Here is a 22,572-nt window from a genome sequence, read left to right on the forward strand (position 1 = left end):
GGTATCACTGCGTGTCCTCCTGACCATGCCGATTCTTCACCCTGGTCTTCAGGGTGCTGCGGGGCCCTCCCGAGCTCGCCGCGCTACCATCGTGCTCCTCCGGGTGTCGCCGAGCGCTCTCCCGATATGGCCGTTCCTTCATCCCGCTCATCGGGGTGCCGCCGATCGCTCTCCCGAGCTTGCCGCGCTACCACCGTGCGTCTCCGGGTGTCGCTGCGCCTCCTCCCGACCACGATGATCCTTCACCCCGCTCTTTGGGGTGCTGCGGGGCTCTCCTGAGCTCACCGCGCTACCATCCTGCTTCTCCGAGTGTCGCAGCGCGCCTCCCAACCGCGCCGTGTATACACCCTGCTCGGCAGGGTGCCGCCAGGCGCTCTCCCGAGCTCGCCACGCTACCACTCTGCGCCTCCGGGTGTCGCTGCGCGTCCTCCCGACCCCAATGCACCCTCATCCCGCCCCTCCGGGTGCCGACAGGTGCCCATCTGACCAGCCCGATCCGTTCTTCCCGCCCCTTGTGGTGCCGACGAGTCCTCGTCCGACCCGCACGTGCCCTCACCCCTCTCCTCGGGGTGCTGCCGAGTACTGTCCGAGCTCGCCGCGCTACCACCCTGTGCCTCCGGGTGTCGCTGGGCATCTTCCCGACTACACCGATCCTTCACTCTGCTCCTCGGGGTGCCGCCGGGCACTGTGAGAGCTCGCCGCTGTACCAGCGTGCGCCTCCGGGTGTCGATGCGCTTTGTCCTGACTACGCCGATCCTTCACCTCGCTCTTCGGGGTTCTGCGGGGCTCTCCCGAGCTCGCTGCCCTACTACCTTGCGCCTCTGTGTGCCGTGGCGAGTTTGCCCGACCATGCTGCTCCTTCACTCTGCTCCTCGGGGTGTTGTCAGGCGCTCTCCCGAGCAAGCCGCGTTAGCACCGTGCACATCCGGGTGTCACTGCGCGTCCTCCCGACCCGACGCACGCTCATTTCGCTCATCGGGGAGCCGCCGGGCGCTCTCCCGAGCTCACCGTGCTACCATCGTGCATCTCCGAGTGCCGCTGGGCGCTCTCCCGATATGGCCGCTCCTTCACCCCGCGCGTCAGGTTGCCGCCGGGCGCTCTCCCAACATTGCCGCTCCTTCACCACACTGCTCGGTGTGCTGCGGGGCTCTCCTGAGCTCACCGCGCTACCATCCTGCTTCTCCGAGTGTCGCAGCGCGCCTCCCAACCGTGCCGTGTATACACCCTGCTCGGCAGGGTGCCGCCAGGCGCTCTCCCGAGCTCGCCGCGCTACCACCGTGCGCCTCCGGGTGTCACTGCGCGTCCTCCCGACCCCGACACACCATCAGCCCGCTCTTCGGAATGCCACCGGGCGCTCTCCCGATCTCGCCGCGCTAGCAACATGCGCCTCCGAGTGCTGCTGAGCGCTCTCCCGATATCGCTGCTCCTTCACCCGCGCCTCCGAGTGTCTCCGAGAGCTCTCCCGATATCGCCGCTCTTTCACCACGCTGCTCGGGGTGCTGCCGGGCACTCTCCCAATCTCTCCACGCTACCACCGTACACCTCCGAGTGCCGGCGAGAGCTCTCCCGATATTGCCGCTCCTTCATCCCGCGCATCGGGGTGCCGTCGGGCGCTCTGCCGAGCTCGCCACACTACCACCATGCGCCTCCGGGTGTCGCTGTGGTCCGCCCGACCCCGACGCACACCCATCCCGCCCCTCCGGGTGCCGACGGCCGCCAACACGATCCCGCCGAGCTTTAACCCACCCCTCGGGATGCCGACGAGCGCCTGTCCCACCTGCCCGAGCCATTCCCCCCGCCCTTCGGGGTGCCAACGAGTCCTCGTCCGACTCGCCCGTGCCCTCATCGTCGGGGTGCCGAGGGGCACTGTCCGAGCTCGCCGCTGTACTACCCTGCGCCTCCAGGTGCCTCCGAGCACTCTCCCGACCCGACGCACCATCAGCCCGTTCATCGGGGTGCCGCCGGTCGCTCTCCCGATCTCTCCACACTACCACCGTGCTCCTCCGGGTGCCGCTGCGCGTCCACCCTACCCGACACATCCTCATCCCGCTCGGCAGGGTGCCGCCGTCGCTCTCCCGAGCTCACCGCTCTACCATCATGCGCCTCCGAGTGCCGCCGAGCACTCTCCCAATATCGCCGAGCCTTCACCCCGCGTGTCGGAGTGTTGCCAAGCGCTCTCCCGATATCGCCGCTCCTTCACCACGCTGCTCGCGGTGCCGCCGAGTGCTCTCCCGAGCAAGCTGTGCTACCACCATGCACCTCCGGGTGTCGCTGCATGCCCACCCGACCCCGACGCACCCTCATCCCGCCTCTCGGGGTGGCGCCGGTTGCCCGCCCGACCTTCCAGAACCTTTCCACCGCCCTTCAAGGTGCCGCCAGGCGCCCACCCAGCCCTGACGTGCCCCTCCCCCACCCCTCGGGTTGCCGACGTGCACCGGTCTGATCCCACCTCGCCCCTCCCACCTCCCCTCGAGGTGCCGCTGGATGCCTACCCAACACCTTCGCGCCCCTCCCCTTGCCCCACAGGTGCCACTGGGCTCCCATCCTTACCCCTCCGGTCCAACGTCCCCATCCCTCGCTGTGCCACCAGGCGCCCACCTGACCCACCAGCACCCTTCCTCCCGCCCCTCAGGATGCCACTGGGCGCACGCCGGACCCGCCAGTGCCTTTCCTCTGCCCTTTGGAGTATGGCTGAGCCTGATCCACCTGAGCCTCTTCTCCCGCTCCTTGGGACGTCACAGGTCACTTGCTTGACCCTGCCGCACCCTGACCCCATCCCTTGGCGTCATGACGTGTGCCTGCCTCACCAACCCGCACCTTTATGCCACCCTTCCGTGTGCTGCCTGACTGACCCGTTCACACCCCATCCCCTGCTTCTAGGGGTGCCGCTAGGTGCCCGCCCAACCAGCCCGCGATCCTCCTGCCACCCCTGCCGTGCTGCCGTGTGCCTACCTGACCCTGCCAGCGTGCCTCCCCTCACCCCTCGGGGAGCAGCAAGTTGCCCGCCCGACCCGCCTGCACCCTTCCACCACCTAACAGTGTGCCGCTGGGTGCCCAGCCAACTCTCCTGCACCCCTCTCCCGTCCCTCGGGGTGCCGCCGGGACCCTGCCCCACTCGCCCGCACCTTTCCACTGCACATCGGGGTGCCGCTGGGCACACGCCCGACCCTGCTACACCTTTTACTGTGCCACTGGGTGCCCGCCCGACCCCGCTACGCCCCCAGCTCACCCCTTGGGGTGCCGCTGGGCGCTCTCCTGTCCCCAATGCGCCCCCACCCCGTCCCTCAGGGTGCCCACCCGACCCGCTCGCACCCATGCCCTAACCCCTCCTGTGCCCCCGGGCATCCGCTCGAGCTGCCCGCGCCCCCACACTGCCCCACGGGGTGTTGCTGGGGGCCCATCTAATCCACAAGCGCCCCTCTCCTGGCCCCTCAGGGTGCTGCCTAGTGCCTCTCCGACACTGCCGCACCCCCATCCCGCCTCTCCGGGTGGTACCGGGTGCCTGCCCTTCCTGCCTGCACCTCTCCCCATGCATCGTGGTTGCCCCCGGGCACCCACTCGACCCCACCACGCCCCCACACCACCCCTCAGGGTGCCACAGGCCACCTACCCAAGCCCGCCGCGCCCCTCCCCCTGCCCCTAAGGGTGCCACTGGGCACCCACCCGGTCTGTCAGTGCCACCCTTCGGGGTGCTGCCAGGCACCCGACCGACCCCGCCGTGCCCCTCACTCTGCCCCTCTGGGCGCCACCGGGCGTCCGCCCCACCAGCCTGTGCCTTTCTGCCACTTTTCCGGGTGTTGCTGGGTGCCCATCCGGCCCTCAACCTGCTCCTCAGTATGCCGACGTGCGCCCACCCGATCACCCATCACCCCTACCCCCGCCGTTCGGGGTGCTGCCGGGCACACCGGAGGTTTGGGTAGGAGCACGGCGGCACGCTGAAGGGCGGCGGGAGGGTCGCGGGCTGCTTGGGCAGGCACCTGGTGGCACCCCGAGGTGCGGGGGAAGAGGCATGGAGGGATTTGGCATGCTCCTGGCAGAAAGCCAAAAGGTAAGAGAAGCAGAGCGGGGTCGGGCGGGCGCCCGGTGGCACCACAAGGGGCAGGGTGAAGGGGGGGGTGGGTCGAGTGGGCAACCGAGGGCACCGGAGCAGCTTAGGGAGGGACACAGGCATGTGGGCTGGGCGCCCGGCAGCACCTTGGGGAGCAGGGTGGGGGCTCAGCAGGGTCAGGCTAGCATGTGGTGTCGCCCCGAGGGGCAGGTTTGGGCGGACACACGACGGCACCCCGAGGGGCCTAGGGAGGGGCGCGTTGGCATTGGGAGACCGCCTGGCAGCACCCCGAGGGGTGGGGGCACTGGTGCAGCGGGGTTGGTCGGGCACCTGGCCGCACCCAGAAGGGCAGTGGAAAGGCGCTGGTGAGTTGGGCGGGTGGCCAGTGGCACAGCGTGGGGTGGGGAGATTGGACCGGAGGGGAAAGTCGAGCGCTTAGTGCACTGAGAGGGGTGGGGGGAGGGGTGCGGGTGGGTCGGATGGGCGCCCAGCAGAACCCCATCAATCGGGGTGGGGGCACATTTGGCTTGGGCGACTGCCCAGCTGAAACTAGAGGAGGGTGGTGAGAGATGCAGCAGGGTCAGGAGGGCGCCCAGCGGCAACCAGAGGGGCGAGGGGTGTGTCGAGCAAGCACCCGGCGGAACCCCGACGAGGTGTGGTGGCAGCACGAGCAGGTCGGATGGGTGACTGGTGGCACCCTGAAAAGGCGGGATGGGGGCGCAGGTAGGTGGGGCAGTCAACCAGCAGCACCCGGAAGGGTGGTGGAAAGATGCAGGGGTGGTGGAACAGGCGCCCGGTGGCACCCCAAGAGCTGTTGTGGGGGAGCGGCAGGGTCGGGCGGGCACCCAGCAGCACAGAGATGGGTAGGGGGAGGGTCGCAAAGGTGTCAGGTAGGCACCCGGTGGCACTTCGAGGGGCAGGGGGAGGGGTGAGGCGTGATCGGGCCTGTGCCCGGCGGCACAGAGAGGGCTGGGGAGATTGGACCCAAGGGGTAAAGTGAGCGCTCAGTGGCACCCCAAGGAGCAGAGTGGGGGTGCAGCGCAGTCAGGCAGGCACCCAGCGGCAACCCGAGGGGTGGGGGGAGACGTGCAGCAGGGTCAGGCAGTTGCCTGGCCTCAACCCGAAGGGCGGGGGCCCAGTGGCACAGCGAGGGGAGGGGAGACTGGACCCGAAGGGTAAGGCAAGTGCCTAGTGGCACCCCGAGGGGCGGGGGAAGGGGCACGAAGATGTCGGGTAGGCACCAGCAGCATCTTGAGGGGCAGGGGGAAGGGTGAGGCGGGATCAGGTGGGCACACGTTGGCACCTGGTAGGGTGGGGTGAGGGGCGCGGCGGGGCTGGGCAGGCATCCAGCAGCACCCTGAAGGGCAGTGGAAAGGCAATGGTGAGATCGGGTGGGCGCACATCGGCAACCCAGAGGCAGAGGAAGAGGCACGGCAGGTCAGGTGGGCGCCCTGCAGCACCCCGAAGGGCGGGGGAGGCACAGTGGGGTTTGTTGTGCTCCTGACGGAAACCCGAGGGACCTAGGGAGAAGCGCAGAGGGTTCAGGCAGGCACCCGGGGGCACCGGAGGGGTTTGGGTAGGGGTGCGGGAGGGTCGGGTGAGCGCCCGATGGCACCCCGATGGGCAACAGAAAGGCATGGGCAGTTGGGGCGGGCACCCAGCGGCACCCCCAGCGCAGGGTGGGGGCGCGGCAGGGTCGGGGGAGCGCCTGGCGGCACCATGAGGGGCATGGGGAGGGGCGCAGGAGGATCAAGCGGGCTCCCGGTGGCACCCCATTAGGCGGCGGAAGGGCACGGGTGGGTCGGGTGGGTGCCTTGTGGTGCCCCGAGGGGCGGGATGGAGGTGCAGGGGGTCGGGTGAGCGCCTGGCAGCACCCCGAGGGGCGGGGGGAGGAGCATGGCCGGGTCGGGCGGGCACCCGGCAGCACTCAGAGGGGCAGGGAAAGAGGCATGGTGGGGTCAGGTAGGTGCGCTGAGGCACCCTGAAGGGTGGCAGAAAGGCTTTGGCAGGTTGGGTAGGTGCCTGGTGGCACCCCGATGGGCGGGAGGAGGGAGGCAGGTGGGGCGGGTGGTCACCCAGTGGCACACCGAGGGGCGGGGTGGGGGCACAGTGGAGTCGGGCGATTGCCTGGTAAAACACCGAAGGGCAGGGGGAGGGGCACGTTGGGGTCAGATGGGTGCCCGGCAGCACCGTGAGGGGTGGAATGGGGACGCAGGGGGGTTGGGCAGGCTCCCGGCGTCACAGAGAGTGGTGCGGAGACTGGAACGGAGGGGTAAGACGAGCACTCAGCGGCACCCCGAGTGGCAGGTGGGAGGGGCGCCAAGGTGTAGGTGCCCGGCAGCACCTCAAGGGGCATGGGTAGAGGTGAGGTGGGATAGGACAGGCAGCCGGTGGCACCCCGAAAGGCGGGGTGAGGGGCACGGTGGGGTCGGGCAGGCACCCAGTGGTACCCCAACGGGCAGCGGAAATGCGGTGGCAGAAATGCACACCCTTCAGGGTGTAGCTGGGCGCCCGCCCGACCCCACCGCGCCACTCTCCCCGGCACTTGGGGTGCCACCAGGCACCCATCTGACCCCGCCACGCCTCTCCCCCACCCCTCTGGGTGCCTACAGGTGCTCACCCCACCCCAACGCACCCCCACCCTGCCCCTCGGGGTGCTGCTAGGGGCCCATCCGACCCACCTGCGCCGCTCTCCCTATCTCTCAGGGTGCCGCTGGGTGCCTGTCTGACCCCCCCACACCTTTTCACAGCCCATCAGGTGCTGCCAGACGCCCGTCCGACCCCACCACATCCCCACCCCTCTCCTGGGTGTGCCGTAATGCGCCCGTGCGACCCTGCCGTGCCTCTTCCCCCACCCCTTGTGGTGCTGCCGTGCACCCGCCTGATCCCACCTCACCCCTCCACCTGCCCATCGAGGTGTGCCGGGTGCCCGCCCAACCTGCCAGCACCACCACCCTGCCCCTCCGGGTGCCGCCGGGCGGCGGCCCGACCCACCTGCACCTTTGCCCCCACCTCAGGGTGCTGCTGAGGGCCCGCTCAACTCCGCTACGCCACCCTCCACCCCTCTGGGTGCCACAGGGCGCCCATCCAAACCCGCTGCGGCCCTCCCTCCGTCCCTCGGGATGCCTGTGGGCACCTGTCCAACCCCGCCGCGCCTCTCCCCCTGCTGCTGGGGGTGCCGCCGGGCGCCCACCCGCAACCCTCCCGCTGCCCCTCAGTATGTCCCCGTGCGCCTTCCCAACCTGCCCGTGCCCCTCCCTGTGCCTTTCGGGGTGCCTCCGGGGCTTGCTTGACCCCGCTGCACCCCCATCCTGCCCCTCGTGGTGGCGCCAGGCGCCCGTCCGACCCCACTGCACCACTCCCCAGGCCCCTCTGGTCCCACTGGGCGCCCATGCAGCCCACCCGTGCCCCTCCCCCCACTCCTCGGAGTGCCACCGGCTGCCCGCCTGACCCTGCTGTGTCCCCATCCTGCCCCTCAGGCTGCCACCGGGCAGCTACCCCACCCACCAGAGCCCTTCCCCCCGCCTTTCGGGGTGCTTCCGGACACTTGATTGACCCCGCTGCACCCCCATCCTGCCTCTCAGTGCTGTCGGGCGCCCACCCGACACCGCCGCCACTCTCCCCCTGTCCCTGGGTGTGCCATCGGTTGCCCGCCAGACCCATCAGTGCCTTTCTGCTGCTTTTTTGGGTGCAGCCGAGCATGCACCCAACCCACACGCGCCACCACACCGCCCCTCTACATGCCATTGGGCACCCCACTGATCCACCCGCACCTCTCCCCCCATCTCTTGGAGTGCCGCCAATTGCCCCTCCCCCTGCCCCTCGGGGTGCTGCCGTGTGGCTGCCTGACCCCACCATGCCTCTCCCCCCACCCATAGGTGTGCCGCCGGGCGCTTGCCTGACCCTCACTGTGCCCTCCACATACCCCTTGTGGTGCCACTGGGCGCTCACCCCACCCGCCCGAGCTTTTCTGCCCCCCATCGGGGTGCCGCCGGGTGCCCACCCAATCCGCCCACTCCCTTCGCCCCACCCCTTGGGGTGCCGCCGGGCACCTGCCTGACCCACCAGTGCCTTTCCAATGCCCTTCGGGTTGTGGCTGGGCTCTGGCCCGAGCAAACCGAGCCACTCCCCCAACTCCTCGGGGTGCTGCCAATCACCCGTCCGACCCAGCTGCGCCTCTCCCCCAGTCCTTTGGAGTGCCTCCATGCGCTTGGCCAACCCCATCGCGCCCCCACCCCACCCCTCAGGGTGCCGCCGCGCACCTGTCTAACCCGCCCGCACCCCTCCCTCCCCCCGCCCCTCAAGGTTCCGCCTGGTGCCAGCCCAACCCCGCCACACCCCCACCCCGCCCCTCGGGGTGCCACCAGGTGCCCAGCCGACCTTGCCGCACACCTCCCCTTGCCCCTCGGGGTGCCATCGGACGCCCACCCCACCCACCCACACCATTCCGCCGCACATCAGGGAGCCGCTGGACGCCGGCCCAACCCGCACAGGCCCTAACCCCTGCCCCTCAGGGTGCCACCGGGTGCAGACCCGAACCCTCCCCACGCCCCTTGCCCAATTTTTTTGGGTTGCTCCAGGCACCCGCCCGACCCTGTCGTGTGACTCCCCCTGTCCCTCAGGGTGCCGCCATGTGCCCGCCCAACCCCGCCGTGCCCCCCCACCCCTCGGAGTTCTGCCCCTCACCCAGCCCCCCAGGTTGTCGCCATGTGCCTACCCGACATCTTCACGCCCCTCCCCCCACCCCTCAGGGTGCCACTGGGTGCTCGACTTACCCTTCCAGTCCAATATCCCCACCCCTCCCTGTGCCGCCATGCTCCCACCCCACCCACCCATGCCTTTCTCACGCCCATCGGGGTGCCGCCGGGTGCCCGCCCGACCCCACGGTGCCTCTTCCCCCACCCCTTGGTGTGCTCCCTGGCGCTCACCTTAGCCCTCCAGTCCAATCTCCTCACCCTTCGCTGTGCTGCAGGGCGCCCTCCCAACTCGCCTGCGCCTTTCCCACGCCCTTCGGAGTGAAGCCAGGTTCCTACCCAACCCCACCCGCCTGTTTCCCCGCCCCTCGGGGTGCCACCGGGCGCACACCTGACCCTGCCCACCCCTCTCCCCGCCCCTCGGCGTGTAGCCGGGCGCCCGCCCGACCCCGCTGCTCCCCTCCCTCCGCCCCTCAGTGTGCCACTGAACAACCGCCCGACCCCGCCGCGTCTCTCCCCCAACACTAAGGGTACTCTGGTCGCCCGCCCGCCCCTTTGTGTCCCTCCCCCAGCCCCTCGGTGCGCCGCCAGGCACCCTCTTGACCTCGCTGTGCCCCTCCCCCCCGCCCCTTGGGGTGCCGCTGGACAACCGCCCGACCCCGCTGCACCCCTTTCCCTGCCCCTCTGGGTTTTGCCTGGGGCCCACCCAGCCCCACTGCATCTCTCCCCCCGCCCCTCGGCATGCGGCCGGGAACCCGCCTGACCCCTACATGCTCGCCATTCCCAGGTATGTCTTATGCAAGGTGGTCAGCATGGTTGCATAGATGAACTGTGACCTCTTCACAACGACTGAAGAGAGATGTGACTGGTATTTTAGGAACAGGATCAGAAGTCCTAAATAGTATAGATGCTGAAGTACTTGACCACAAACTAGTCACAACCACTGCTGATCTAAACAACACATCCCCTACAGTCTTCTTTATCAGCCTTGGGGAACTACCAATGGCTTTTATCCAATATATTACATCAATGGGAAGAAACAACTGAAAAAGACCACCAGCTGACTGCAAATGCACTTGATACGGCCCAAAACAATATTTCTTTGTCTCTTAGTTGTATCCAAGCCCAACTAAGGATGCAATCGATGACAGGGAAGGTGAAGAAGGCACCTTGCCCACCTAAATTCAAAAAGTAATATGGGATAATGCAATTGAGTTTGAAAAGAAATTTCAGTCCTGGTGGTATCTGGTTAATTTCACCTACGATCCCACTGAGAGCAAAGCCACTGCTTTCGTCTTAACAATACTCAATGCTTCGGTATACACCATATACCAAATCATTGCACTGGGGTTGAATCACCAAGGAGCCATACTCTATCCAACAGAGCATAGAGTGTGGGCACAACAAAGAATAAATGGCAAACTGTTGATGTTGACGCATGCGTCACACGAGATCAACAAGGATTCATTTGTGAGAGTAATACCCTCAAGGCACAAGACGTTTGTCTTGACACCGACCAAAATGTTTGTCATTTTGAGATGCATCCTGATGAAACTCCAGAAACTGTGCTTGTATATATTGGGAAAGGGTGTGTCTGCATGACATCTCCCTGTAGTTTTGTGTTCATAGATAACATAGCAGTAGATATGACTAATCACTCAAATCTTTGTACTTGTGACTTCACTAACGTTGTTGGATGTGATTTCAATTATTCAGCTCCTGTCACATCTTATCAACTGCTACAGTTTAACTATATGCTGATTCATGATTTATTATTTGCCTCTATTGGGATGAACATTACATTGGTGAAGAAGCTGCTACAACTTAATAACTTGAAGCGACTGTTGAAAGAAGCCCAAGAAAATGGACAAAAGCCTGATTACTGCCCATCACGATGACGAGGAGATATGCCGAGAGTTGGAAAAAGTCAAGAAAGATGGAGAACATGAATGGTGGGATACTCTTTTTGGATGGTCACCAACAACTACAGGAATCATTAACAAGATGTTCCACCCTGTTGTTGTTTTGTTAATACTCACTGAATTGTGCTTTGATTTGACAATCGCTTTGTATGTTAGACTTTGGATTATGATGAAGAACTTGCTTGATAGCTCCACAAGATATATTTGTACTTGACAACCCTCATCACAAGAGCATCTGTGATATTCCCAATCAGTTTGGAATATTGTGGAGCTTGAGTGACTATAGTCACGGGGTGGATAACGTGGAATAATTCCTAAAATAAAATTATATTAAAAATATAGCATTGTTCACACATTAAGGAAAGATGTAAAATCGAAACGTTTCCAGGGTGGAACACAGCAGCAGCTGGTATGCAAGGAATCCACTACATCTATGACTCCCTGAACAATATTGCTTGCAAAAGCAACACGGAGGATGGAGTGGAGTGAAGATTCCAAGGCCAAGCTCTGTGATTACACAGCAGAATGGGAACAAGGTGATCCTATGGAACTGATAAGCAGCACACACAAATGGTGTGTAGGCATGTTTCATGTTGAGGTTTGTTGCATGTTGAGGCACGTTGCGTCTTCAGGGGATGGATGGTGGTGCATGGGGGTGTTTGCACAAGGGCTCCCACAAAGATTCACTTGATGATTTGCGTGAGGCTTTGCACAACAGTTTGCACAAGGGTTTGTCAGGGGATGGCAGATCAGGGTGGGGGGGAGCTGTCGGGGTTAGGGGATGGCAGAGGGGGGTGGATTTTGGATTTTGTGCAAGGGGATTTTGCACGAGGGTTTGTAGGGCAGGGGGGGAGGAGAAGGGGTGAGGGAGGGGGTTAAAGGGGGGTTTGGGGGTTGGGAGGTGCGGGAGGGAGGTGGGAGTGGCACATGAGGAGCTTTTCCGGGAGGGTTTGCACAAGGCTGGAGGGATGGGACGTGGGGGAGGGGGGATGGTACAGGGGATTTGGTACAAGAACTTGCACAAGAATTTGCACAAGCCAGTGCAAGAGGACTCGCACGAGAGATTGTAGGGATCTGGAGGCTGTTGCAGGGGGGAGAGACGGGGAGAAGGGGATGGGGAATGGGGGGTGGGGCAGGAGTTCACACGAGACCTTGCACAATGGGTCATAGCAGGGACGATGGTGTGGGGTTGGGATTTTGCACGAGGCCTCACACAAGGATTTGCAAAAAGTTTTGGGGGGTGTATTTTGGCGTGGGGGAGGGGTGGAGGAGCTGTGGGGTGGGGTAAAAAGGGGGCTCACATGAGGATTTGCACCAGGATTAAGACAAGGCCTTGCACAAGTTGTTCCCAGGAGGGTTGGTAGGGGGGTGGGGAGGAAGGTGCAGGAAGGTTTGTAGGGCGCTGAGGGGGATAGGGGGGTTGAGGAGGGATTTGGGAGGTGGGGGAGGGGTGGGGCTGGTGGATGCACTCGAGGGGGCTCACCAAGGATTGGCACAAGAATTCACATGAGGTCTTGCACGAAGGTTTCATGGGCTGGTAGTTCAGGGGAGGGGCTATTGGGGGAGGGGGAGGGGAGGGGGGGGGGGCTACAACAGGGGGTTGCAGAAGGGTTCATGGGGGGGTTGCAGGGTGGGGGAGAGGTTGGGAGCGGTTTGGGGGTAGAGGATGGGGGAAGGAGGTGGATGATGGTACATGACCATTCTCACAAAGCCTTGCACGAGGATTTGCATGAGCGTTTACACGAGAGTTCACATGAGGGTTTGTAGGCAGGTGGGGAGATTTGGGGTGGGAGAGGGGAAAGAGAGGGGGATGGTGTCGCACAACAGGGTTCACATTAGTATTTCACGGGGATTTGCACAAGGCATCGTATGAGGGCTCACACAGGGATTCGTGTGGGGGAGGGATCTGAAGGGGAGACTCAGGCATGGGGAAGAGGGGTGGATGTTGTGCAATGGGGTTTTGCACGAGGGTTCATGGGGGGATGGAGAGGGTTGGAGGTGTGGGAGAGGGATTTGAGGGGGGATTTAGCAGGGTGGCACACGAGGGGGCTCGCACAAGGATTCACACGAGGGTTTGTGGGGAATATTGGGGTGGTTCAGGAGGGGTTTGAGGGGAGATTTGAGGGGCGGGGGATGGGTGTCCTACGAGGTGTTTTTGCACGAGGGTTTGAACGAGGATTTCCAGGAGGGCTTGTGGTAGGGGGCTGGGGAGCTGGGGGGGACGGGGGACAGGGTTGACAAGGGATCTGGAGGGTGGGGAGGGGGTGGATGATGGGACGAGAGTGTTCACACGACGGGCCGCATGAGGGTTTGTGGGGTGAGAGTGTGGGGAAGACGGCACTTGAGGGGATTTTGCACAAAGATCTGCAGGAGGCCTCAAAGGAGGGTTCATTGGGGAATGAGGGGGTTTGTGGGGGTGGGGAAAGGTTGGAGGGTGGGTTCGAGGGGATGGGGTTCAGGGATGGGTGATGGCACAGGAAGGGGCTTGCACAAGGCTTAAGGCAAGAATTCACACTGGGTCTTGCAGGAGCATTTGCACAAGGTTCATAGGGGGGTGGGGGAGGGGTTGAGAGGGGTTTGGGGGTGGGGAGGGGGTGGAGGGTGGCACATGAGGGGATTTTGCACAAGGATTCACATGAGGCCTTGCACGGGGGTTCACAGGAGGGTTCACAGGGGAGTTTGGGAGGGCGGGGGAGGGGTCAAGGAATGATATGGGGAGCGGGGGAGGGTGGGTGGGGGTTGGTGCATGAGGAGACTGACAGGAGGATTCGCATCAGGATTTGGTGGGGGCTGGGGGTTGGGGGAGGGGTGCAGGGGGGATTTGCAGTGTGAGGGGGGTGGTAGTGCATGAGGGGTTCTCACAGGAGGGGTTCTCACACAAGGGTTCACACTGGGATTCTTATCAGGCCTCACACGAGGGTTGTTGGGGGGGGCAGGGGAGAGGGTTGGGGTTGATTTGGGGACTGGGAGAAGGGGGTAGGATACTGGGGTGCGAGGAGATTTTGCACAAGGACTCACATGAGAATTTGCCCAAGGCCTTGCATGAGGATTCGCATGAGAGTTTGTAGGCAGCTGGTGGCCTGGAGGGGTAGGGGGGAAAGAGAATATTTGGTGTGGAGAGGGGGCGAGTGGGACGGGGGGTGGCGCAGGAGGCGGCTCTCACAAGACTTTGCACGAGGGCTCATAGAGGGATGACAGCGTGGGGTTGGGATTTTGCATGAGGCCTCGCATGAGGATTCGCTGGATGGGTTTGGGGGGGCGGGGCTTGGGGGTGGGGGAGGGGGCAGGAGGTGGGTGCTGGCATGGGAGGGGCCTCAGAGGACGCTTTGCACAAGGATTCGCACAAGGGTTCGTAGGGGGCTGGGAGATGAAGGAAGGGTTTGAGAGTGATTTGAAGGGTGGGGAGAAGGGGGTGGATGGTGGTGTGTGAGGGTTTGCACAAGTCCTTGCATGATGGTTTGCACAAGGGTTCGCATGGGGTTGGGGTTGGGGGTGGGGGCGGGGCTGTCGAGGGGAGGGAGAAGGCAGGTGGGTAGAGGCTGGCATGGGTGTTAGCAGGAGGGTTTGGGGGGGTTGGAGGGGAATTTGAGCGGCGGGGGATGGGTGTCCTCTGAGGTGGTTTTGCACAAGGGTTTGAAGGAGGATTTCCATGAGGGCCTGTGGTAGAGGGCTGGGGAGCTGGGGGGGATGGGGGAGGGGATTGAGAGGGGATTTTGAGGTTGGGGAGGGGGGCGAGAGGTTTTGCGCAGGGTCTCAAATCAGGATTCACACTAGGATTTCCACGAGGATTCACACAAGGGTTCCTCAGGGGGGTTGTTTTGGGGAGGGGTACAAGGGGGGCTGGATGGGTACAAGGGGGGCTGGAGGGGTGGGGGAGCTCAGAGGGGGGTGGATGCTGCTGCGCGAGGGTTTGTGCACAAGGGCTCGCACAAAGATTAGCACGAGGATTCGCACAAGGCCTTGCACGAGGGTTTGTGGGGTGGGGGAGGGGGCTGAGATGGGGCCTGGGGGGTGGGGGATGGTGCACAAGGGGCCACAATCCAACTCACTGATCTCTTGGGTCCTCCCAAACCTCCTGGGTCCCCCCAAATCTTGGATTCCCCCATCGTCACTCATTTCCCCAGTCTCCTGGGTCTCCCCAAAGCCCTGGCTCCCCACATAGACCCCAATCTCCAACCTCTTGGATCCCCCCTGATGCCATGAAAAACGAAATCAAGACTCAATAGTCGGGATGACTATTAAGCAGGTATCCTTTATTGCAGCGCTGGACGCACAGGGGATCGCTCCTCCAAATGTGCGTGCCAGACAGAGTCAGTTTAACAACATATATGCACACCACACATACATATTCATGCAAGGACTAATTAGCATATTCATTAGTTTCCAGTAATTCATTACCGTATGCTACCTCCCTCTTGGAGCCCCCCATTTGTCAGAGATAAGATAACATTGTGCTGGCCTCACAACTGCTGCCCACGTACATACATGCCTTTATTGTAGCTCTGCAAGGGGGTAAGCCCCTGTTTGTGGTCAGCCAAGCTATATTTGCTAACTCAGGCAAGCAAACCTTCAAGCCATACCTAGCCTTATTCCTTAATTCAATCCCCCCTTTTCTTTATGTTATTGCAAATTCTTTTGCATAATTTTGTTTACAGTTCATAATAAATGTACTTGTTGAGCAACAGTCCGTACTTTCCACCACAGCCAAAGGTTGAGAATAGTCAGCAGTAGGGCTACAAAAATCAACACCAGTACAGGATGCACTAGGAAGTTGAAAAACTGTGCAGCAGTTGGAGATTTGTGAGGTATTTAGAAAAATGTCCCACCACTGGTTTTCACCAGTTTTCTCGATGGCTGTGATGATGTTCTTTATTTCCAGAGTATCGTGCTGGACTTGCCATAATGTTCGTTTAGAACCTTCTTTCACTTTCTTTAGCAGTATTTTAACGTCTGGGTGGGAAAGCATTTTCTTAAGGATATTAATGTCCATTCCAATCTGTAATTTAGGTACATCATTGTATAGCACGAAACTGTCACAGATCAACTGAGAAGTGGTTATAGGAGCAGAATAGTTAAAATCACAACCTTGTATCTTGGTAAAATTACAAACACAAGAGTTAGTTCCATTTGTTTCTTCTTCACAAGTATCAATGCTAACATTAACACAACTAGTCCTTATACAGACACATCCTTTTCCTACATAATACACCTGTGATTGAGCATGTTCCGAGGGAAGCATCTCAAACGTGCATGTACTGTCCTCTGTGTCTAAGCACAAATCTTTGTTTTCAATTACTGCATTCTCACAAACATATCCTAGTTGTTCCTTTGGAATGCAGGCTTCAGTACTAATGGTCCGCCATTTCCTTATGTCATCACTATATTTTGCCCAAACATTATGGTTTATTGGTCTGACCACTACAGCTTGATGGATTGCCCCTAGTGCTAAAATAGGGAAAATATCCCACACCTTTGCCTTTTGAATTGTGAGCACATAGGCTTCAATTTGTTCTTTTGTGTCATCATAAGTGAAATTAACTAATTGCCACCAAGCCTGATGTTTTAATTCGAATGGGGTGGTAGTATCGTTCTTAGCAAAAATTTCTCTAATCTCTTCTGGTAGGTTTCCTGACATCCCTTCTCTGATTATATCAGAAACCCATTTAGTCCAAGAAAGTTTAACAAGCTCACAGTCCATTGGATATACTCAAGTTTTGTTTCGGTTGCTATTAATAGGTCATCCACGTATTGTAAAAGGGTTCCATTTTTGGAAGGAGGCTTCCATGCCTCAAGCTCTCGTGCTAATTGATTTCTGAAAATTGTTGGACTGTTTTTGAAACCTTGGGGTAACACTGGGGTAACAAGTAAGCTGGGTTTTCCTACCAGTGGTAGGGCTTTCCCATTCAAAAGCAAAAAACTTTTGACTTTCTTTAGCCAAAGGCAGACAAAAGAATGCATCTTTTAGGTCTAGTACTGTAAACCATACCTGACTGTTTTTCAATTTGGTAAGTAAGGTATAGGGATTGGCAACTACCGGGTGCAAATCTTTTAACAATTTTTTTTACTCCTCTTAGGTCCTGTACTACCCAGTAAGTTCCATTTGGTTTCTTTACCGGCAGTATGGGGGTGTTATATTCTGATTCACATTCCACTAGTAGTCCATGTTGTAAAAAGTTATTAATTGGGCCTTCTATTCCCCTGTGATCTTCTAATCTCAAGGGGTATTGTTTTTGACGTATTGGGCTCGCTCCCTCCTTAAGTTCTATTACTATGGGGGTGGCGTTTTTCACCCTTCCTGGAATCCCTGTAGCCTAAACGCCTGGATATACTTGATTAATGATTTCTTTGAGTTCGGGTGATGATACAGTGAGCTTTTCAGAGTGCATTAGGGCTAGGCTCAAAATTTCAATCAACTGATCTTCTTTTACTTTTAATTCCATGACTCCTTGATTAAAAACTATCACTGCCCCTAATTGCTCTAATAAGTCTCGCCCTAACAGTGATCTGGGGGAATATGGAAAGTATAAAAATCGATGTATTCTGATCTGTTTCCCCAATTTAAATCTGAGGGGTTCCAAAAAGAATGCCTTTCTCTGCTGGTCAGTGGCTCCTATCACATTTACAAAATCCTTGCTTACAGGTATTAATTCTTGATTTAAAACAGAGAAAGAGGCACCTGTATCTATTAAAAATTCAACTTCTTTCTCTTGTTCCCCTAGCTTTATCTTAACCAGTGGATCCACTAGGGTAGATGCCCCAGGTCCCCGTCAATCAGTCCCTGTTTCAGCTATCAGGGCAGGTGGGGTACTTTTAAGATCAGAACATTCATTTTTCCAGTGTCCTTTTTTCCGGCAATATGTACATTGATTCCTTTCCAATACATTCTCAACGTTAACACCCCTACCTCTTGCCAAATTCCTTAGTCCTCCTCTATTCCTAAAAGACCTCCCTCTTCCAGGTCCTCTAAATCCCGTACCATTTACTACTCCCCTCTGTTCTAATGCTGCCACAGTGGCTGTGACCATCACTTTTGTCAGCTTTCCCCTGTCTCCATCTTCTCAATTTCTAAAAACTCTCCAGGCTTCTTCAAGTAATTTCTCCAGATCCCTTATATCTGGTTCTTTTAATTTCTGGAGCTTCTTTCTAATATCTGGAGATGATTGTCCTAAAAACAAGGAAACAAGCTATTGCTCCCCTATATCTGAGGAGGGATCTAAAGTAGTATATTTTCCCATTGCCTCTCTCAGTTTGTCCAAAAACTCTGTAGGGGTCTCCCTCTGTCCTTGTTTGACAGCATATAATGCTGACCAATTTATAGCTTTTGGAATGGCATTTTCCAGCCCTAATTTGATCCAATCTCGATATTGTCTTAACATTGCATAATCTTGTCCATCATTGGGATTCCAGTTCGGATCAGTCAGTGGAACGTGCTCGTCCACACGCCCTTGCAGGACCCTCCCTGTAATTTGAGCCTGCACATGGGTTCGGGCAGTCTTTAATACCAATTGTTTTTCTGTCTCAGTCATCTCTCCCAAAATTAAATCTACATCTCTCTAATCCAGATCTTGATTTCTAACTATCAATTCAAATCACTTTGCCACCTTAGAGGGATCATCTCGGTACTCTCTAGCTACTTCTTTCCAATCATTTAAATCAGTGGAGGAAAACGGAATTTTCACTCTAGCTGGCCCACTAGATCCCATTACTTCCCGTAACAGGGCTAGGAGTTGTGGGCTAGGAGTTCTTGCAGTAACTGGAGTAAAGGCAGTTGCCGCTTCCCCTTCTTCCTCACCGCTACTGCCACTCTCTGTCTCAGTGAATGGCGATTGGTGTGGAGAAAGCGGATCTTGCAATAGAGGGGGAGGCATTCCCAAATTCTCAATCTGATCCTCTGTTTCCTCTTTCCTCTTTCTGGATTCTGTTACTTTCAAACACCTTTGTCCAATACTACATGCCGAGCAGCACCTCTTCATTTTCTGCTGCCCCTTTCTTTTATCTTTCCATTCTTTCTCTAGGGACAAAACTAGAGGGTCTTGCGGTGGTATATTAAATCCACAGTCCTTTTGCCATTCAGGATGGTTTCGCAAAGTGAAAAACATATCCGCGTACATAACCTCATCCCATTTTCCTTCTCTTCATAAGAATAACATTAACTGCAACATAGTATTATAGTTTAGAGTCCCATTAAAGGGCCACTTTTCTCCATCATGGATACAAGTGCCTGTTAGAAGAGGCAAAGGGAAACCCTCACAGCCCCCCTCTTCTCTCCATTTACCCCTGCACAACAAGTATGGGGCACTGGAGGCTGAGGGTGAGGCAAATGAGAAGGTAGAAGAAGCACCATCTGGGGAGTCACCTAAAGCAAATCAGTCTCCCCCCTCGCATCAGAACCTCTACACTACAAAAAAAGAGGAAGGTTATTGTTATTGGTGACTCCCTTCTGAAGGGAACAGAGGGTCCCATATGTCGGCCGGATCCTTCCCACAGGGAAGTCTGCTGCCTCCCTGGGGCCCGGGTCAGAGACGTTACCAGAAGGCTGCCAAGTCTGGTACAGCCCTCTGACTACTATCCGTTAGTAGTTATTCAGGTGGGTAGCGATGAAGTCAACACTGGAAATTCAAAAACAATCAAAAAGGACTTTAAGACACTGGGGAAACTGGTTGAGGGATCAGGGGCACAGATAATTTTCTCGTCAGTACCCTTAGTCGCAGGTAGGAATACTGAGAGGAATAAAAAAATATGCATGATTAACAAGTGGCTCAGAAACTGGTGCCACCAACAAAATTTTGGGTTTTTTAATCTTGGGGAACTTTATACGGTACCAGGTCTCCTAGCAACAGATGGAATACATCTGTCTCAGAGGGGGAAAAAGATACTGGCATGTGAGTTGGCAGGGCTTGTTGAAAGGGCTTTAAACTAGGCTCGAAGGGGGAAGGGGTTAAACACAAGTCCAGCAGAAATAAGCCTAAGGAGAGCCTTCAGCCTGCCATCTCACTTGAAGTGGGAGATGCTGTAAATACTGTAACAAAGGCATGGTCTTGCAGAGAGAGACCAAGATCCCCTGAGACAATAGGGGACAGAAGCGTATTTGGCACAAAACATGTTGGGGGATCAGTGGAGTGCCCCTCTAAGAAGGAGACACAGCCAGCAGACCGACTAAAGTGTCTCTACACCAATGCACGCAGCATGGGAAACAAACAGGAAGAGTTGGAAGCCATCCTGCTACAGGAAAGCTACGACATAGTAGCAATTACGGAAACTTGGTGGGACGAGTCCTACAACTGGAGTGTGGCCATTGATGGCTACAAACTATTCAGAAGGGACAGGAGAGGAAGAAGGGGTGGAGGTGTTGCCCTCTATGTGAAGAAATGGCTAGAGTGTGAAGAGTTGTTGCTAAAGAATAGCCATGAGCAGGTAGAAAGCTTGTGGGTGGGAATTAGAGATCGGGACAACAAAGGGAACCTTGTGGTAGGAGTCTACTACAGGCCCCCTGACCAGGCAGAGCCTGTCGACGATGGCTTCTTACTCCAGCTGGAAGAGGCATCACGATCACAGGCTCTCATCCTGCTGGGTGACTTTAACCACCCTGACATCTGTTGGAAAAGCAACACGGCTGGCTGCAGGCACTCCAGGAAGCTTCTAGAGTGCCTAGACGACAACTTCTTGAGACAAGAAATTACCAGCCCTACTCGAGGAGATGCATTGTTGGACCTGTTGGTCACAAATGCAAGTGAGGCCATCAGGGATATCAAAGTTGAAGGCAGTCTGGGCTGCAGTGATCATGCTCTAGTGCAGTTCACTCTCTTAAGAAGTTTGAAGCCCAAGAGGAACACCATCAGGACGTTAAATTTTAAGAAAGCGAACTTCCAACTCTTCAAGGAGTTAGTAAATAGGACCCCATGGGAAACTGCCCTTAGGGACAAGGGAGCAGAACAAAGCTGGCAGATCTTTAAGGATGCTCTCCATAGAGCACAAAAGATCTCAATCCCAACATGTAGGAAATTGGGTAAGGAAGGCAAGAAACCACCATGGTTGAGCCGGGACCTGCTGGTCAAACTAAGGGGTAAGATGGGGCTACACAGGAAATGGAAGAAGGGACAGGCAACCTGGGAAGAGTATAGGGATGTTGCCCGGCTGTGTAGGGATGAGGTCAGGGAGGCCAAGGCACAGCTAGAATTGGACTTGGCAAGGGACATAAGAAAAACAAGAAAGGCTTCTACAGGTACATTAATCAGAAAAGGAAGGTTAAAGAAAATGTACCCCCCCTAACGAGCAGCAATGGGGAACTTGTATCAACGGAGGAAGAGAAGGCGAAAGTTCTCAATAATTTTTTTGCCTCAGTCTTCACTGGCAACCCCTCTCCTCCTAGCTCTTGTGTTGATGGCCCACAAGTTGAGGATCCAGGTGACAAAGTCCATCCCACTATAACTGAAGGCATGGTACATGATCACCTAAGGAATCTAAAGATATACAAGTCCATGGGACCTGATGAAATCCATCCCAGAGTCCCGAAGGAACTGGCTGATGAAGTTGCAAAGCCACTTTCCATGATATTCGAAAAGTCATGGCAGTCAGGTGAAGTCCCTGCAGACTGGAAGAAAGGAAACATCACACCCATTTTTAAAAAGGGAAGAAAGGAGGACCCTGGGAACTACCGACCTGTCAGCCTCACCTCTGTGCCTGGGAAGATCATGGAGCAGATCCTTCTGGACGTCATGCTTGGGCACATGGAGGACAGGGGGATGATTCAGGACAGCCAACATGGCTTTACTAGGGGCAAGTCCTGCCTGACTAACCTAGTGGCCTTCTATGATGAAGTGACTAGGTCAGTAGACAAGGGGCGACCTATGAATGTGATCTATCTGGACTTCTGTAAGGCCTTTGACACAGTTCCTCACAACATCCTGCTTGCCAAATTGGAGGGATACGGATTTGATGGGTGGACGGTTCAGTGGATAAGGAATTGGCTGAATGGTCGCACCCAGAGGGTGGTACTCAATGGCTTTAAGTCCAGATGGAGAGCAGTGACTAGTGGTGTCCTTCAAGGGTCTGTCCTGGGACCAGTACTGTTTTTAACATTTTTATCAAAGACATAGACAGAGGGATTGAGAGCACCATCAGCAAGTTTGCAGATGACACCAAGCTGTGTGGTGTTGTCGATACACCAGAGGGATGGGATGTCATTCAGAGGGACCTGGACAGGCTGGAGAGGTGGGCCCAGGTGAGCCTCATGAGGTTCAACAAAAGCAAGTGCAGGATTCTGCACCTGGGAAGAAACAATCCTCAGTATAAATACAGCCTGGGGGATGAGGTATTAGAAAGCAGCCCTGAGGAAAGGGACTTGGGGGTGCTGATGGACGAGAAGCTGGACATGAGCAGGCAATGTGCTCTCGCAGCCCAGAAGGCCAATCACATCCTGGGCTGCATCAAAAGAAGTGTTGCCAGCAGATCCAGAGAGGTGATTCTGCCACTTTACTCTGCTCTGGTGAGACCTCACCTGGAGTACTGTGTGCAGGTCTGGAGCCCTCAATATAGAAAGGACATGGACCTGATGGAGCGGGTCCAGAGGAGGGCCACCAAAATGATCAGGGGGCTGGAGCACCTCTCCTATGAGGACAGACTGAGGGAGCTGGGGTTGTTTAGTTTGGAGAAAAGGAGGCTCTGGGGAGACCTCATAGCGGCCTTCCAGTACCTGAGGGGGGCCTACAGGAAGGCTGGGGAGGGTCTGCAGTGACAGGACGAGGGGCAATGGTTTTAAGTTGGAGAAGGGGAGATTTAGATTGGATATTAGGAAAAAATTCTTTACCATGAGGGTGGTGGAACACTGGAACAGGTTGCCCAGGGAGGTGGTTGAGGCCCCTTCCCTTGAGATATTCAAGGTAAAGCTCAACGAGGCCCTGGGCAACCT

Source organism: Numenius arquata, unplaced genomic scaffold, assembly GCF_964106895.1.
Source record: "Numenius arquata unplaced genomic scaffold, bNumArq3.hap1.1 HAP1_SCAFFOLD_260, whole genome shotgun sequence".
In the NCBI taxonomy this organism is placed as follows: domain Eukaryota; kingdom Metazoa; phylum Chordata; class Aves; order Charadriiformes; family Scolopacidae; genus Numenius; species Numenius arquata.